This window comes from Macaca nemestrina, chromosome 2 (assembly GCF_043159975.1).
Source record: "Macaca nemestrina isolate mMacNem1 chromosome 2, mMacNem.hap1, whole genome shotgun sequence".
NCBI classification, from domain to species: domain Eukaryota; kingdom Metazoa; phylum Chordata; class Mammalia; order Primates; family Cercopithecidae; genus Macaca; species Macaca nemestrina.
Window position 1 is genome coordinate 109,479,898 of NC_092126.1, and position 14,036 is coordinate 109,493,933.

A 14,036-nucleotide genomic window follows, 5' to 3' on the forward strand; every position below is an offset into this window, starting at 1 on the left:
TCTCAACTTTTATTTCAGGTTCTGAGGGTACACGTGCAGGTTTGTTAGATTGGCAAATTGAATGTTGCTGAGGTTTGGTGTACCAATGGTCCTGTCTCCAGCGATGGATATAGCCTGGAGGACCAGACTCCAGGTTTCTTGTGGCTGAGGAATACACTCCTGTCTTGCTGAAGCCCTCACTATGGAGTGTGCTCTGTGGACCAGCAGCTTGGGCATCATACAGGAGCTCGTTAGACATGCAGAACATCAGGGCCAGCCCCAGGGCTTCCGAATTAGGGTCTGCATTTTAACAAGATCCCCGGGTGATTTCTGTGCACAGAATGGTTTGAAAGGCGCTAGTTTAAGACATTATTTTTTTTTCCTGTTATTTGCAGCTGAACCCAATTCTTTCTTTCTTTCTTTCTTCTTTTTTCTATAGGACTTTTAAAAAATGTTTCCTCACTGTTTTGACAATATCATGAAAAAAATTCAGTTTGTAATCTGGAACTGACCTGAATGAGATTCAGGGGCAGCTGCGTGGCAGGGGCGGCACAACTCCTTCGATTCCTCCACCATGGTGGGAGCTAAGCTACTGGTAATGGAGGCACCGACAGGCAGCAAACCAGGAACTAAGTTAGTGTCTCAGGCAAGAAAGGGGAGGTGAGGCCGGAACCACTGCGGGGACCCTCCTGGTTGTAGTTAGTTCTGTCTCTTCCCTTCCCCACACTGGCAACATGGAGACAGGCAGGTGGGTCAAGTTGTTTCAGGACAGAAAAATAACCAGCAGTCAGCCCTTGGGCTCACACCTGAGCTTCTGGTCAGTCCCCCTCGGCTGAACCCACTTCTTGTGAATAGAGTAGATGATGCCCACGTGGGGTCACTGAGAGAGTGGGACTGGAGAAGGGGTTGCTGAGCAGCTCACTCATGGGCACCTTCACCTCCTTTCCCTGAAGCAGGCCTGACTTTCTAGAAAATGCTCATTTCCCCAGGTCATACCATGAGGGGTGTGGGAGCCTTGACCAGAGCTGTTCTGGGGCTTAGGGTCTCAAAAAGCAAGGTTTCTGTCCCCTGTGATTGCCTTGCTCCAGACCCCTTTGTCTCCAGAACCAAGAGTGTCAGGGTAGATGATGGTGTGTAGCTCAGAGGAGGCGGATAAGGGGGCTGTAGTGATTTTGAAACCTTAAGGTATTATAAAATAGATCATCCTTCCCGGAAGCCACGGCCTTCTGTTTTTAAACACAGGCGTTTCTAGGCCAAATTTCTGGGGCTAGCTGTTATACTCACCTCCTCTATGACTCAGACTTGATTGCCTAAGAGGGTCACAATCTCTGGTACAAAATTCTGAGAAGGATCCCTCCCAGCACGTCCACATCCACCCAGGTCTTGTACACAAGCACCTCTCAAACTTTAATGCCCAAATATATCCTCTGGAGATTTTGGTGAAAGGCAGTCTGGTTTGTGACCTAAGACTCTGTGTCTCATAAAGCCTCCTGGTGCTGCAGCAGCTGCTGCTGCTGCTGCTGCTCTGAGAACTACACTTTAAAAGGCAAGGTTGTAGACTCTCTAGTGACTGCTAGTGGATATTTCTTAGTTATGGTCTGTCATTTTCAAAACCTGACCCCACAATTCCAGACACACTAGTTAGAAAGGTCAAATGAATTGTCATTTGTTACAGGATCTCACCACAAGTGTGCCTTCGCTTGAACAGGTGAGGGTAGAAGTTTCTATTTCTGTTTCTCTTTGTTTTGCTCTTACTAATAACCTACTACACACAGAACTTCATTTTAGATAAAATCCTGGCCAAGACATGAACAGGTGTGTGAGTAACTCTGTGGACAGTCGGATTTGCTTTCATCTGGGTTCCTGGTGGTGAATGATATCTCCATGTTTAGAGAGCACCTCTCAGTTTGATGTGGCAGTTTTTACTGTGGTTATGACTTTCAACATACTTCCTGCTTTTCTTGCAAAACAGAGAAGACTCACTCCTCTGTGGGAGTCCACAGCCCAAATGTTTGCCGGTTTCTTCGAGGGCTAGAGCAGGGCTTGTGGGGAATTGCTGACTTTCAGTGTGTGAGGTCTTTGGCCTTTTTCTATGTGAACATCAAGGTTAATCTAGGTGTACTTTGCCTTCTGTTGAAGCAAGTTATTGCAATGCTGTTGGAGGAACATGAGGTTCTCAGCACTTCTTAGCTTCAGATATCAAGGGAGATTCTTGTCCAACAACAACAGAAAATAGAGCCCAGCCATTTTTGTCATCAAGATTGTCAGGGTCACATGATCTCAATGGCAATGCTCACACTTGCTAGAAATTTGGATTCATAAGCTTTAGAGTGAAACAGGGTCTGAGAATCCTTAAAGCTAACTCCTCTCTGCTTCAGAGGTGCAAACTGCTGATGAGAAAGATGCCAATCTGGTTCTTATTCTTTTTTTTTTTTTTTTTTTTTTGAGATAGAGTCTTGCTTTGTTGTCCACGCTGGAATGCAGTGGTGCGATCTTGGCTCACTGCAACCTCCACCTCCTGGGTTCAAGCGATTCTCCTGCCTCAGCCTCTGGAGTAGTTGGGATTACAGGTGCGTGCCTCTACACCCAGCTAACTTTTGTATTTTTAATAGAGATGGGGTTTCATCATGTTGGCTAAGCTGGTCTTGAACTCCTGACTTCAAGTGATTCACCTGGCTCGGCCTCCCAAAGTTGGTTCTTATTCTTTTGTTGCTTATTTGTTTTTTGTTTCTCTCCTAAAGTGTTTAGGATCTCCTTAGCTTGTTGGTGCTCTGAAATTCCAAGAGGTTATTTCTATGGATAACTCTTTGTTCACTGTGCTCAGTGCTTGGGGTCTTTCAATCCAAAGCTTGTATCTTTCTTCAGCTCTGGCAGATTTTTTTTCCATAGTTTCTTTGATAATTTTCTGCTTTCTGTTTTTCCTCTTCTCCTTTTCTGAAATTCCTGCAATGTAAATGTTGATCCACCTAAATTGACCCTATGTATTTTTTTTTCTCCAATTACCCATTTTATTTTGGTCATTTTACTCTGTATTCTGCAAGTTCTTCTTGAATTTTTAATGTATTTTTTCTGTCTTTGACTTTTGGTTTCAAAAAAATTTCATGTATTTGTGATAATAAAAAGTAAATATATTTTAAAAGGGATTTAGAACAAACTCTTGGTTTCCAATTGCTCCTTTTTAATGAAGATGGATTTTTTTTTTTTTTTTTTTTTTTCCTGAGATGGAGTCTCGGTCTGTCACCAGGCTGGAGTGCAGTGGCGTGATCTGGGCTCACTGCAACATTCATCTCCCAGGTTCAAACGATTCTCCTGCCTCAGCCTCCTGAGTAGCTGGGACTACAGGTACGCACCATCACGCCCAGCTAATTTTTGTATTTTTAGTAGAGATGGGGTTTCACCATGTTGGCCAGGATGGTCTCGATCTCTTGACCTCATGATCCACCTACCTTGGCCTCCCAAAGTGTGGATTTTGTTTTATGGATGTATCATCTTGGTTCTCCAACAGGATAATTAGAGTTTAAGGTTTCTACTTAGTTCTTTTTCCTTTCCTTAGTTCTACCTCTTCCAAGTTCATTTGTTCTGTTGACTTATCTTGGTCCTTTTCTTTTCCCGAGTGAATGGTATTTTTGGCAGCTCATTTCTATTTATGCATTCTAGGTTGGGTTGTTAAGTTGAAGTAAATGGGGGACTGGGGTTCTTCTCTGAATGAGAAGGTGGGACTGTGAGCTTTCTGGGTGTGGAAGGGTGATGGGTAAACCTTGCTTTCTTCTGTGAGAGTGGGAGAAGTCAAACCAATTCAAGGAGACCCCTGCTCTGAGATGTTACTCCCATGTTGGATGCCTTAGCCCCTTCCAGTCAGCTTTCATTTGCTTTTTAAAAAGATTATTTCTCAAGGGTGCAAGGGTGGTAAGGGATAAAAGACTACACATTAGGCAAAGTGTTCTGCTTGGATGACAGGTGCACCAAAATCTCAGAAGTTACTACTAAGGAATCTATCCCTGTAACCAAAAACCACCTGTTCCCCAAAACTATTGAAACAAAACAAAAATAAAAAAGTATTATTTCTCCAGCTTTTAAGGGAAAAGCTGCCATTTTCTGCCCATGGGATTAGGGAGAGGTGGGATGGTGAAGGCCAGTTTCCATAGTAGTTTAGGTCCAGTCATTCCATCAATCACTTCCTTTTATGCTCATCCTGGTCTTTTTACTTGCCAACCTCCAGAGGCTCTAACATGAAGGATATCACCCCCTGCCACTGCCCTCACCAATAACTTCCACTTCTATTGCAACCCCAAAATGTGCTCTGAGCATCTGGGAAGCTAGAAATTAGCCTTCCTCATCAACTTCCTTAAAATTGGGGATTTAAGTAATACTTTTCAGAATCTGTCCACTCCGCTTCCAGTCTATATCCCTCTGTTCCAGCTCCACCCCATTTCCATCCTTATGGTTTCTGGGGGGAGCCATTTGAATATGCCACGTATTTTCCGGTTCTGCTTTTGACCGCATTTTGCAAAGTAGCATATGGCATGATGCTTGTTCCTTCTTTGGTTTGGAAGACTTTTACCTGTTTTCTCAAAACAAACAAATGAACGAAATTCTCTGGTGTGTTTTGGATTTGGTGGGAGGGAGAATTTTGAATCTGCTTCAAGTCCCACATCTTTCTCTGCCACCTCACATGATTAATATCAAGAAGCACAGACAACTCTCATTTGTTTCCCACTTTCAGTGGGGGAAAAAAAACAACAAAAACCCACCAACCTTGCTTGTTTTGGTTCCATTTTGTTTTGTTCTGTTTGCTTTTAATAGCTGTTCACATGAATGTATTAGCCTGGATGGAATCTCGATTTAACCTAGAGTCATACTAGGTGGCTGAGAGGACACTAGCCTGCTTCCTCTCGACTATGAGATGACGTAGTGGTCAGCCTTCAGGGTCTGGGTTTTCCTCAGGAGGGTCCTTGCTCTGGGTCTGAAAAGTGGCAGAGTCCATTTTCAGTCCAAGGCAGGATGATATGAAAGAGAGAATCAAGGATGTGGACCTGATTGCCTGGAGACCTGTGTTATAGTCCCACCTGGCCTGCTGATCAACTGTGCAGGCTGGGGCAAGTGGTAGCCTTTCCCCAGCTTCATTTTCCTCCTCTGTAAAATAAGTGGGTGGGTCCTGATGTCCCCCAGGTTCCTTTTATGTTCTAAAACTCCATGATTCCTTATAAAGTAGGCTTCTAAAGAGCAAGTAAGGGCAGAAGAGGATGTGAAGGGGAAGAATAATTAATATCTACATTCAGCTCTAATTTGGTTAGTATGGTTTCATTAATAATGGAAATAACAACAATTGCCATTGACCAAGACTATTTGTGTTTCTGTTTCAGAGACAATATCTGCTCTTGGAGTCACTGCCACCAAGGGGAATAACTTTACCTGGAATATGGACTAGGAGCTCAAGCCAAAAGCATGGACAAGGGAGTCCCAGATTACAGGATACTATCATGACTCTTCTATAAATATAAACTCCTATTAGATAAATTGATAAGATGCACTCTGGTTAGCTATTGCTGTTACAAACCACCCCTAACAGTGGCTTAAAGCAATGACAATCTAGGGTTGGCTGGGCTCAGCCAGGTGGTTCTTATGTGGTCTATCATTAAGGTGCAAAAAGATAGTGGCTGGGTTAGGGCCATTCTGAAGAGTTATTCATTCACAGGTCTAGAACCTGGGCTGAGAGAACTCAAACAGCTGGAGGATCTATCTATCTATCTATCTATCTATCTATCTATCTATCTATCTATCTATCAATCATCTATCTACAATCTTCTATCTATCTATCTTTTGATCCCCTCCATGTGATCTCTCCCCAAAGCGGCTCCAAAATAACTAGACTTCTTATATGACAGCTGGAACCTTGGAGTAACTTTCCTAAAGAGACACTGGTAGAAGCTGCATGATCTTTTCTAATCTAACTTCAGAAGTCACACTTCTACGACATTCTGTTCATTAAGGCAGCCACAAGGGCCTGCCCAAGTTCAAGAGGTGAGGATACTGACTCTGTCTCTTAATGTGTAGAGTGTCAAATAATTTATAAGCATGTTTCAAAATCCACCAGAAGTTGCAAGAATGAATCAATTAGTGTTGACTAATATCAATATAATACACTTACAAAATGAATTATTGCAAGATTTAAAATTTGCAAACTCTGATAGTCACCTAATGACCATCTCACTAAGTATTTCCAGAGGTGCCCACCACTAGATTTCCAGCCTGGGTGCTGCCCTGGCCTAAGCAGAGACCTCAGTTATACATTGGAGTAGGCAATGGAGAGTCAAGACGACCTGATTCTGTCAAGCAGAATCATGTGACCTTTGATAAATCACGTTAGCTTACTGGGCCTCATGTTTCCCCTGCATAGTGGAGATACTAGCCCTGCCTTACCTATGTTGAAGAATTGTGATAAGACTCAGATAAGAATGTACTTTATAACTGCAAGCTGTTCTACAAAGGAAGAGAATGCTCCCTCCTGTTTCTTGCCTCTTCTGAACACTGGTGAAGCCATGAGGCCTTAAGAACCTTGTCACATTAAAGGTTCACCCTCCGGGAATCTTCTGTTACACGTTTCTTTCCAATAGCCCTGGGTTCTTATGGTGTCCACTGGCGCCTATTTACTGGGTTCTTCTGGGAGGGATGGAGGATTTGGCTTTTCCTCCATGTGACTTCACTGTTGGCAATCACCTCTGTGTGCATTTTTTTTTTTTTTTGAGATGGAGTCTTGCTCTGTAGCCCAGGCCGGATCTTGGCTCACTGCCATCTCCGCCTCCTGGATCCCAGTTCAAGCAATTCTGCATCAGCCTCCTGAGTAGCTGGGATTACAGGCACGTGCCACCATGCCCAGCTAATTTTTGTATTTACAGTAGAGACGAGGTTTCACCATGTTGGCCAGGCTGGTCTTGAACTCTTGACTTTGTGATCCTCCCGCCTCAGCCTCCCAAAGTGCTGTGATTATAGGCGTGAGCCACCGCGCCCAGCCCTGTGTGCTCTTTATTTTGGGATAGCTTTTCTAGTCCACAGGGAGGATCTTCCCTACAACTGACAGCATAAGGCTGGGTTCAAGGGGTGAAATGGACAGTGCTCTGGGACCCTCTGGATTTGGGCTGGGAGACCGAATGCCTGGTGGCAGAAAAGCTAGTGTGAAACTGACAGAAGAGAAATTTCTTTACCGACTCTCCAATCTACACGTCTAACACAGACTTGCTTTTCTTTTAAAGGACCCAAGTTTGCTTCTTTTCAAATCATTTAAAATATTTAGTCAGGGACAGTTTAGCCTCTCAGTGCTTCCTCTTTAGCAGAGAAGATCCAGAAACACCTGTCATAGGCACAACCTATGGATTTATAAAGGAAGAAAAACATGCAGCGGATTGATTAAATTATCTGACAGTGGAGGGGCATGGCCATAAATGTTTTTGTTTCTCTAACCATTGCTGTCCATTGTCCTGTGTTGAGCTTCCTTTCCCGTTCTTTGAGGATATTTGGTCAGCTCCCGTGGCTTTCCAGTGACTTCCAAATACAGAAGGGACAGGTTCAGCCCAGGACAGCACAGGTTAAAGCCCAGTCTCCTACTCAATTTAGCCCTTGCTTCGTCCTCTGCCTTAAGCACCTGCCAGACTTTTTCCCTTGGAGGGAACATGGTCTTCACTGTCCCACTGGCTTGATTCCTTGGGATTGGGCAGTGGGGAGAAAGAGGAGGAGGGAGACACAATCTCTAACTTCCTGGTGGGGCTACAGCCTTCTCTTTGTGACTGTCTCCTGTTCCCACCCAGAGATTGGGGCTGTGTGGAGGAGCTCTCAAAGCCCGTCTCTGTACACTCCCTGATGTGGTTCTGCTCAGGTGTGACCCTGGCCAGACCTCACTCAGCTCCTAACCCACTGCTTCTTATTCTGCAGGGTTCTCCTTTCTAGGTGGCCAGACTTTCTGGGTGAGGTCCTGGCAAGATGGTGCAAGTGCAGCTGCTTTCTGTGATTGTCCAACTGGTCTGTAGGAGACTCTTGCATTCTTGTCTCCTAATGCTGGAAAAGCAGGCTGCTGCAGGACCACCCCCTTACAAGTTATTCCTGCTCCTTCTCCAATTCATCCTCTCTTTCTCAGAGTCCTCCCTCCTCCCCTGCTTAAATAGCCCCATGCTTAAACAGACTCCAGCTAGGGAGCAAGATATCAATCTTCTTTCTCAAAGCCACCTCCTAAATGCACAAGAGATTCTCTTGAAGCCCCTACTCACATGGCCTAGGGGAGCGAAGGGATGGAGGTGATCAGGAAAACTACCTCTTCTACTAGAGAGGAAAAGCCACAGCACTCTCCCCTATGACTTCCTACTCTTAATATTCTCTTTTCTCTTTAAGTATCAGAAAAGTTCAACTTCCTCTGAACTAGCCAAGGAAGCAGTGATTGTTTCCCCAGTTGTTTGTTTCTTGATGCCCTTTGGTTCACAGCAGCCAATTCTCAGGCAGCAAGAGAAGTGGCTGTCAATATCCTGCTACAGACACATGGTCAGTGAACATTGGAGTAAGTGATGAGCCTCGCTAACAATCAGGGCTATGAAAATTAAGAGAGGAAGAGGATTCTTTTCAACCTATCAAATTGGTTTAAAATAAATGTATTACATCCTTATACCCAAGCTTAATAAATCTGTGTGTGTGTGTATAAGTGTATAGGTGTGTATATCAGTGTTTGGGTGTGTGTGTAAGTGTATATGTGTGTGTGTGTTTGTGTGTAGGTGTGTGTATGAGCATTTGAGTTTATGTGTGTAAGTGTGTGGAGTGTGTGTGTGCATTTGGGTGTAAGCACATGTAATGGGGCATGTGAGTGTGTCAGGGAACAAGCCAGTGCTGGTCAAAAGGGGCTGCTGGTGATACCGATGGGAGAACAGTTGTCGCCACACACCACTGCTGAGAGTTGAAACAGTTCCTATAGATTGAAAGTCATTTGTCAATACCTATAGGAACCTTAAAATGTGCAAACACTATAACCCAGAAATTCCACTTATCTTAAGGAAAAGTCATGGCCAGTCACTGCAGTGATGCTTAGAATAGCAAACTTGACCCTTAAATGCTCAACTCTAGGGGACTATGAACAAATCAAGAACAGCAGTTTGTGTAGTGCTTGTATGTGCTAGACACTGTTTTAAGTGCTTTCCATATATTTGATATTCCACAGCAACCTAGTGAGAAAGGTACTATTGATATCACCATTTTACAGATAAGAAAACTGAGCTCAGAGAAGTTAAGTGATTTGCCCAAGTTCATCCAGCCAAGATTTCAACTCAGGCGATCCAACCCCAGAACGCCACTGTTAATCATCATGCTCTACTGCCTCAAATAGACTGGTCTATGAACACCAACATGATGTTCTAGAAGAACGTGGGAAAAACATACATCATCTGACTTAAGGGGACAAAGCAGGTTACAAAGCAATGCATTCAGTCTGACCATTAATTTCTTTCTTTTAAAGTCTATAAAAATGCACAAGACATAGAATGGAAGGATGTCTACCAAAATGAGAATATTTGTGATTTTAATTCAAAACAGCTTTATTGAGTTTTAATTCACATAACATACAATTCATCCAGTTAAAGTACAGGAATACCTTGGAGATATTGCAGGTTCAGTTTCAGACCACTACAAGAAAGCAAATATTATAGCAAAGTAAATATCACAATAAAGTGATTCACAATAATTTTTTAGTTTCCCATTTCATATAAAAGTTCTGTTTATATTATACTGTAGTCTATTAAGTATGCAATAGCATTATGTCTAAAAATGCACATTTTTTTCATTAAAAATATTTTATTGCCTAGAAATGCTAACAATCATCTGAACCTTCAGTGAGTTGTAATCTTTTCACTGATGGAGGGTCTTGTCTTGATGCTTATGGCTGCTGAAAGATCAGGGTGGTGGCTCCTGAAGAATGAGAATATTACATAAACTTAGTTGATAAATCAGAGCCAAAGTTTGAGAGGATAGACTTTAATTTTAAAAGAAGTGCTGCTATGGGTAAAATGTTACCAACCAGAATCACATGCTGTAGAGTGAAAAGGTATGAAAGAACGAGTTGATGGATTTGGCAAACTTCCCTGTTATCTAACTTTAAGACATTTCCACAGCTACCTCATTCTTCTGAAAATTTTTTTAAAAACTATTGCATTCAGCCTGGGCAACACGGTGAAAACCCATCTCTACAAAAAATACAAAAATTAGCCAGCCATGGTAACATGCCTGTAGTCTCAGCTACTCAGGAGGCTGAGGTGGGAGGATCGCTTGAGCCCAGGTGGTCAAGGCTACAGTGAGCCCAGATCATGCCACTGCACTCCAACTTGGGTGACAGAGTGAGGCCCTGTCTCAAAAAAAAAGTATTGCAGTTATTTAGTTGTCCAGTTGACATGAGGATGTCATGGAAGCAAGGCAAACACAGGCTCTGGGCTGGAAAGGGTAGGAGGTGGGCAGGATCAGAGGCGATTGGGGATGGCAGGAAAGCAGGAAGACCCCATGAAAGAAAGAGGGGACATTTGCATTGGGCCTTGAAATGGTACAAAATTAACAAGAGAAGACCCTGAGGACTTAATGATGGGTTTGAGCTGGTTCTAAAAGCATCCTCTTTTCCTAGAGTCATACTCTTCCCTCTGTGTCTGTTTTTGAGCCTCTATGCTGCCGAGTGGAGTCACTTCTCTTGGCAGGTGGATTGGGGATGCAATGGAGTGATCTTCACAATAGATTGAGGGCTCCTTTGGTCTTTGTGAGAGCGAGTTTCCTCCTGCTGAAGTCACTGCAGGCTCCAGGACACCTGTGACTTGAGGTGGAGGATGGGATGCTGCAGGCAATTTCTGTGAGTTGCAGAAGCAACTTTGGAAACGTTTGCAAGTTTCTATTACTGGAAATGACTGCATGCCATGCAGCAATGGGGTAGTTTAGATGTCAAGAAGGGGCCCCACCAAACAGACTCTGTGCCCCACAAAAAGAACCCGTGAGGACAGTCAGTTTCACACCTGGCCAGGCACTTCCTATGCATGGAGTTCTCACAAGAGCAGAGAGAACACCAAATTAAATAGGGCAAGTTTCTTGAAAGAACCTTCCATCTAATTCTCCCAGAAAAGGAGTCCCCACCTCCCGGTCTTGAAGAAATTTCCTTTGTGTTGGTCTTTGGTCCTGGCCAGCTTTCTAATTGTTTCCCTCTAGAAATTTGAAAGGCAGCTGACTGTGGAATTTCCCACAGAATTTGGGGAAGGAGGCCCATGCCTCCCCCATGTCTCAGTGCCTCATCATCACCCATGCAAGAGTAAATATAAAAATTGAACTTTCCCAGTGGTTAAATGGAAAGAACCCCTCGCCTTTCTTTTCTTAGAACATTCCCGTGGGAAATCTAGTGTTTATGAATCCTTCTTCTGTCCCTTTGATGTGTTTGCAAATATTTGTAAAGGCTAAGAAAGACTTGCCAGCTTTACAACCTGGGAATGCTTTACAGGTCTGGGAGCCATCTCTTTGATATAAAAACATCAAGGAAGACAGTGTCCCTACTTCCTGGTCATCATGAGAGTTTGGCCTTGGCACTCTGCTTCAAGCCGTAACTACTGCCTGTCATGGAGGCAAAGGCAATTCGGATAAAGGCAATTAGCAGGCTAATTAGCAGGTGAACATGGATGAATGATAAAAGAATGCACAGAAAATGGTGCTGCCAGATCCTACAGGAAGACAAGTTGCTGTTAATCCTGAGCACAGATATGTAATGGATGGTAACTGTTTGGTGGTATAAACATTTCTTTTGTTTTTGTCATCTTGTCAGTGGGCTACCTGCCATGCACTTTTTAATCTGGTTTAATGCTTACTCAATAATAAAGCTGTTGTCTTTCTTTTCTACCTATTGTGGAGAGGATTCTCTAGGTTGGCAGGATTTTTAATTTTTCCCAATACCTCCAAGCACCAGCAAGTGCTCATGATCTTGCACTAGTAATGCCAACTTGTGGGAAGTTCTCCAACACACCATGCTTCATGCTTTTAAACACGTCACTTCCTCTCCCTACAGTTCCCTTTCTCTGTCCATCTTCCTGGACCAGCCCTAGTTCCCAACTTCCTAGTCCTCTGTGAGTAGGACTGTGTGGTGCTTGCCCTGGCAGTCTCTTCCCAGGCTGGGAGCAGCTCTCTGTAACCGAGGCGCTCTCTCTCTTTTTTTCTCCTGGGCCATGCACACAGTGCTTCAAGGCCTCCCAGGCCTGGGCCAGGTGGCCCAGGGTCACGATGCTGCCATTCTATTGGATTGAAGAATCCCTTCACACAGGGCCCTGGTCATATATAAATGAGGTACCATCCTGGCCATCCCCCTCCCTGGGCCAGCAAGTAGCCTGGGGGTGTGATTTGTGTCTCTCCCTCCTTTGGCAGGAAGCTGCTGTGCATGGCTGCGTAGAAAGGCCACATCAGCTCCCTACTGTCACCTTTGGTGGCCCTTCAAAGTCAGTGGTAACTCACTACCCCAGTGTTCTCTACGTAAGATTTCTAAGCCAGTGTTGGCTTTTTCCAGGGTTCTGGCTGGTGTGGTTGGTAAATAAGATGGGGGGAAGGTGAAACAGAAGCATCTGGAGGCTCCTGTGGTCCTTTCACCGCTCTCCTTTGTTACCAATCCTATCTGGATACCCAGAGAGGAACCAGGACTGCTTTTCTCAGCTGAAAGTTTTTCTTCTGATTTTGACACACCCAGCAGGCTTCTTGCTGCCCACAGAAGTGCATTGGTGTTAATGTTCTTGAGAAACCTCAACCCCCTCTCTTCACACTGTCAGGGGGCGTAAGCTACTAGGATAACTCACAACATGGCCTGACTCCAAATTTTTCATATTTGGCTTTGAAGTGGGCCACAGGGATAGGACCATGGGGTTGTCTGGTGTTTGGGGCACATCAAAGTCGTCAAAAAGGAAGAGGTCAAACTCTTGAGTATTGATGGAGAAACGTTTTCACTCCCTGGACACACTCCTTTTATTTACTCTTTCCTGAAGACAGTTTCCTGCCAACTGGGGGATGGCAGGAAAGCAGGAAGACCCCATGAAAGAAAGAGGGGACATTTGCATTGGGCAAATGTCAACTCCCCCAGTTTATTGCTTCTTTAAAAAGAGAACTTCCCTCCAAGATTCTGGTGATTGGTTTGCTAATTTTTCTGGAATGAAAGAAATTAAGATGATGAAACACTTAAAATTTTAAACAGGCACACACCTTATTTTGTATAATATCTCCTGGAATAACAGTTTCTGGGGAAGGAATTCTTTTTCAAATACAGTAGGAGGGCTTTAATATTTAACTGAAGTTTGTAATGCCTCTGTTTGAGGAGAACACTTTCAAGCATAATAAAATTATTGATTTAATAACTTCTTCATTTTAGAAGTTCAGATTTTTGCATAGGTATTGTATTTTAGTGCTTTAAAAATAATAATAAAGTGGTCTGGTACAGCATCCTAAATCTTTAATTTTTAACTTTGCCTTATGATTATAAAAGTAATATATGTTCAAGGTATATTTTTTCATATGTAAGTTTTAATTTTACTGTATTCAAATGTATTAATCTTTTCCTTTATGGTTTGTATATTTAATGTCTCCTGGTGGATTGCACAAATGGATGCAATATTCTCTTTCTGGGTTTTCATGACTGTGCATCGTGCCTTGGTAGCTCCTCCTGTCTAGATGTGGAATCTATTTCCACTCTTTTGAATTTCTACAACTGCTTTGGCTAAACGAATGTGGAAGTGATGCTATCCCAGTTCTAAGCACAGAGGCCTTCCATGATTTTGCTCTGTTTTGGAACTCTGCCAGCCACCATGTGAATGACCTCAAGGTAGCCTACTGGATAGTGAGATGTATGACTCAGACTCCCCTGTTGCCCCAGCTAATAGCCAGTTCCCAGCTTAACTGGAAGCTGGCCATAGTTGCATGAGTGAAACCACGAGAATTGCCCTGCTGAGTTCAGCCTAAATTGCTGACTTGTAGAATCATCAGCAATGACAAATGTTTATTACGTGAAGCCCCTAAGTTTTGTGCTGGTTTGTTAA

At 43.5% G+C, this 14,036-nt stretch overlaps 1 long non-coding RNA gene across 1 annotated transcript; it reads left to right on the plus strand.

Moving 5' to 3' along the window:
- The first annotated feature begins 1,707 nt into the window (after positions 1 to 1,707).
- LOC139361954 (uncharacterized) lies at positions 1,708 to 8,649 on the plus strand. The gene is made up of 3 exons (XR_011620027.1): positions 1,708 to 2,549; positions 3,201 to 3,321; positions 5,343 to 8,649. It is a non-coding gene; the product is annotated as an uncharacterized lncRNA (long non-coding RNA).
- The last annotated feature ends 5,387 nt before the right edge of the window (positions 8,650 to 14,036 follow it).